Here is a 5,396-nt window from a genome sequence, read left to right as displayed (position 1 = left end):
CGCCCCGACGGCCTCGGCCTCGGCTTAACCCCGCCGGCCGGGCGGCCATCTAGGCGGGCCTCGACGGCGACGCCTCAGGAGTGCGCGTCTCCCCCGAGTCTCCAGAGCCGAGCGCGGCGGGAAGGCGGCGGCCCCGAGGAAGGGACCCCTCCGCCCGGCAGTCCCGGCCTCAGCCGACACAGAAAGCGGCCTGAGGGAAGAGCTGCAATCGCCTCAGGTCAACTCTTCCCATTCCTCCCCCTCATTTTGCTGTTCCGGGCTTTACATTAATTAATGGGATAATTAGAGTCAGGGGCTTCTTCCCCCCCTCAGGCCACCACTCTGCTGCCCACCTAATCCTCACACATGGTTTATGTCTCAGTAAATTGATTGATTTGATTTGATTTATAAGCTGCCCAGCCCCTTCCAGACCTTGGGTGGGGTACAACAATTAAAAACAATACAAAAACAATCAAAACCCTTAAGAATAAATAATCCATTCTTCCTTGGGGGGAGCTAGGAGGTTTTGCCCAACGGCCCCAGGCCTGTCGGCAAAGCCAGGTTTTCACAGCTTTCCAGAAGAATAGGAAGGTGGGGATGGTAGGGACCTCCAGGGGCAGTTTGTTCCAGAGAGTCGGGGCTGCCACAGAGAAGGCCCTTCACACAGACCCTCCAACCAACATTGTCTGGCCGACGGGACCCTGAGGAGGCAAACTCTGTGGGTCCCAATCGGTCACTGGGAAGTACACCGCAGAAGATGGTCCCGTAAATAGTCAGGCTCTAAGCCATGAAGGGCTTTGATAACCAACACCTTAAATTGCACCTGGAAAGCGATTGGGAGCCTGGGCTGCTCCAGGAGTGTTGGTGTGATGTGGGTGTACCTGGGCATATCCACAACGGCTTACGCAGCTGCATTCTGAGCCATTCTGAATCCACGTTGTATGTCTGTAGTATCACTGCAGGTAAGTCCTCCATTTACAACCACAATTGAGCCCAACATTGTGACCTTTCTTGCCTCAGCTATTAAGTGAATCACTTGCAGCTGCTAAGTTAGGAACTCGGTTGTTAAGTGAATCCTCCTTCCCCGTTGATCACGTGACTTGGGGACATTGCAACGGTCGTAAATATGAATCTTGATCACAGGGACACTGCAAAAATCATTAACTGAAAAAGTCAGGAGTCAATTTTTTGGTGCCATTGTAACTTTGAAAGGTCACTAAATGAACTCTTGTCACTTGAGAACTCCCTGTACCATCCTTTACTATCCCATCTTATTGGCATTATTATGGCTATCATGATTCTGCTGTTTTGCATGTCCACTGAGCTGCTTCAACCGGAGACAAATTCCTTCTGGGTCTAATCACACTTGGCCAAATAAAATATTCAATTCAATTCTTAACTTGGGACATTTGCAGAAGTCAAAGATGAAGTAAAGACATGGTCAAGTGGACAGTTTGCATGTAGTTGAAAGAGAGTTGAAAGAACGTGAAATTTATTCTGAACAGGAGAAGAAATTATTTTAAGATGCTTTATCATCTGGATCTAAAACTGGAAGTCATAATTTTTTAAAAAATAAACTCTCAGTTTGAATTTGTATAAGGGCAAAAATACATTCAAAAATTCAACTTTTAACTAAACTTTTTAAACTTTAAGCTTAATGATAAATTAACCTTAACCTTTTCCTATTCCTTTGTAGTAAATGTTACCTAGATACTAGTTTGTTCTTTGGAAAAATTCTCCTTCCTGACTTGAATCAAATGTTGGAGGATCGCAGCTCTCTTCAGCTCACTCACAGCTGTTTGGCCGAGACGTAGCTTCCAATAATGGAACAGACTCCCTTCCACCTGCAGAGGGATCCCTCTGCACAGGATCTCTCTCCTTGGCTACCTGCTCTCATAGGCATCTCTCAGAGGGTTCACTCATCAGAGGGATGTAAGTGACCAAGCTGGAAAACAGCTGTCCATCTTGCCAGTGTCAGGTAGCACCGAGAACAATCACACAAGGGCATGAAGGATGGAGAGGTTTTGCCTCTGGAATGCTGTTGAAAGGTGCACAAAACTAACAATGTCCGTCCTTTCTTCTGGGCAAAGCAATGCCATGCAGAGATGCAGAAGCGAAACCAATTTCATTGCATACATGATGTACAATGACAATAACGGCTAATATTATTGTTATAACAAAATTCTGCAGAAGTTTTGGCGTTTTGCAGACGTTCATATTGCTTTGCCTTGCCAACTTCCTTTATGAACTCAGGGTGGGCATGCTTTGGCACAAGGGTCCTGACCCCTGGACAAAGAGTGGACAGACAGCTGCCGCATTACAGATAGTCCGCAACTTACAAGAGTTTGCTCAGTGACCAAAGTTACAACAGTATTGACAAAAAAAATGGTTTTGGGAACGTGAACATTTTTTTACATGTTTCTTTCTTTCTTTCTTTCTTTCTTTCTTTCTTTCTTTCTTTCTTTCTTTCTTTCTTTCTTTCTTTCTTTCTTGTTTGATTTCTGTGCCGCCCTATTCCTCAGATTCAGGGTAGCTCACAACAAAAGTGAATACATATCAACCTCCATTTCTTAAAAAAACCATCACCCACACATATTCCACCAGTCAAACCTATGCATTCATTCCCCAGCTGGAGAAAGATGATGGAATTAGTGGCCCCAAGCCTGCCAGCAGAGATAGGTCTTTAAATTATTGCAGAAGGTGGGGAGGTTGGGAACAGTGTGAATCTCTGGAGGGAATTGATTCCAGAGGGCCAGGGCCGCCACAGAGAAGGCTCTTCCCCTAGGTCCCGCCAGACATTGTCTAGCTGACGAGACCTGGAGAAGGCCGGCTCTGTGGCACCTGACCGGCCGCTGGGATATATCCTCATGGTCACGTGATCAAAATCCATTTGTGTAAATGGCTGGCATATCTTTGTCTTTGCCATAGTCATGCGCTACCCTGAGAACTGACCAAAGCCAGTTGTCCAGAGGAGAACCAGCAGCAAGGAGATGGACTTGTGACGGTGGCTCTCTACATGGGGCTACCTTTGAAAAGTGTTCGGAAACTTCAGATCGTGCAGAATGCAGCTGCGAGAGCTATCATGGGCTTTCCTAAATATGCCCATGTCACACCAACACTCCGCAGTCTGCATTGGTTGCCGATCAGTTTCCGGTCACAATTCAAAGTGTTGGTTATGACCTATAAAGCCCTTCATGGCACTGGACCAGAATATCTTCGGGACCGCCTTCTGCCGCACGAATCCCAGCGACCAGTTAGGTCCCACAGTTGGCTTTCTCCGGGTCCCGTCAACTAAACAATGTTGTCTGGCGGGACCCAGGGGAAGAGCCTTCTCTGTGGCGGCCCCAACCCTTTGGAACCAACTCCCCCCGGATATCAGAGTTGCCCCCACCCTCCTAGCCTTTCGTAAGCTCCTTAAAACCCACCTCTGTCGTCAGGCATGGGGGAATTGACATGTTCCCTCTCCCTAGGCTTACAAAAATTTATGCATGGCACGCTAGTATGTATGAGTGGTTTTAATTTGTGATGTTTTTTAATTAACTTAAATATTAGATTTGTTTTACATTGTATTGTGTTGCTGTGAGCCGCCCCGAGTCTGCGGAGAGGGGCGGCATACAAATCTGATTAAACTCGAAACTCGAATCAATGAGTGCATCATTGCGAGACCTCAAAGACCAGGTTAGTGATGGTTCCTCCTGGAGACAAATCTATCTTTGTGGTCCCTAATGACTTGATTGCACCTAATCCAATCCAGTCATTTCTGGTGGGCTTAGAGAGCAAGAAGCGCTAGGTCCCTCGCCTGAGTTTCCAGCAAAGTCCCTGGAGCAACACTTTGAATTGCGCTCAGAGACCAATCGGCAGCCAGTGCAGCACACAGAGGGCTGGAGAAACATGGGCATATCTCATGTATGACTATTCAACATTATTTTATTTAATAGAAATACAGAAAATCTTCTAAATATATTCTATAATCAGGGATCTCCAACCTTGGCCACAATTTTTAAGCCTGGCAGACTTCAACTCCCAGAATTGGCAAAGCTGGCTGGGGAATTATCCCACCTCTGTCGTCAGGCATGGGGGAATTGAGATATTCCTTTCCCCACAGGCCTATGCAAGTTATGCATGGTATGTTTGTGTGTATGTTTTGTTTTTTAATAAGGGTTTTTTTAAATGATTTTTTAAATTATTAGATTTGTAATATATTGTTTCTATTGTTGCTGTGAGCCACCCCGAGTCTACGGAGAGGGGCGGCATACAAATCTAATAAATAATAATAATAATAATTATTATTATAGGAATTGAAGTCCTCCAGGCTTAAAGTGGCCAAGCTTGGAGACTCCTGTATTCTATTTGTTATGTATTGTGCATTTAAAATAGTAGTGAAAATAAACTCCCAGTTATCTACATTTCCCCACTCGTCAGTGATCCATTCAGACACCTTCCCTTCGGAGTGAACCTTGGCAGCCAGACCAGGTTCTTTGACGGGATGATTTCCTTTTTACTCTTCCAAACTTAATGGCTAATCAATATTGCTAGCCCAAAGGGAACCCAAAAGCACGAGAGAGGACCATGGGTGGAGGTGAGAGAAGCATGGGATGTCCTGTTCATGGAATAGATGAAAAAAGAACATCCCATTCCAGTGTTCTAGGTCAGAAGCGGGAGAGGAAGAGTTGCGGGATGTATTGATCCTTTCGATCTAACGTTGCTTGACCATTGCTCCCAATTCCTATGCAAAGGCTCCGGCAGAGCTGTTAGCTCACCATTATTTATTGCCGCCACGGCTGGGCACATCTTCCCCAGCAGCCAATTCAGGAGTTACAGCCCAGGGGTTATTCTGATCCAGAAACTTAATTCCTAAACCTGTTGACGGAGACAGTATTGAAATTCCGGGGCTCTTTTCTGCAATCTGTCAGGATTTGTATATCTTTTGTTGTCCTTGCTGAAGATTTCCAAAAAACAGAAGGTCATCACAATTTATTCCATATGCAATATTTGCTTTTCAGATTTACAGCGTAGTTATGTGTCTTCCCCTCATCTTTGTCAACCACTACACACACACAGCTCTACCTAGGGAAAAGCCGACACAATACACTGCAATTGGCAGACTCTGACCTCCAAATTGTGTCAGCCAGGGTTTTGTCCAAATTAGACAACTATCACTTCTGACTATTAATTAATTAGGCCGACCCAATGAGAAATATCAAAATATTTAATAAATCAGGATACCTGGAAAAAGGAGTTTCATCAACTCTTGATTTTTGATGGTTCAATTTGTTTCTTAATTTACATTTAAGACCAGATTGCCCACTTTTTGGAAAAACATTTTTATAAAAGTCTTTTGTGAACATCACTCTCGTTGCTGCTGACAATTCTGTACTAGTGCACCCAGAAAGTTTTGTGACCTGCCAAAAACCGTG

Source organism: Erythrolamprus reginae, chromosome 12, assembly GCF_031021105.1.
Source record: "Erythrolamprus reginae isolate rEryReg1 chromosome 12, rEryReg1.hap1, whole genome shotgun sequence".
NCBI classification, from domain to species: Eukaryota; Metazoa; Chordata; class Lepidosauria; order Squamata; family Dipsadidae; genus Erythrolamprus; species Erythrolamprus reginae.
Note: the sequence above shows the minus strand (reverse complement) of the source record.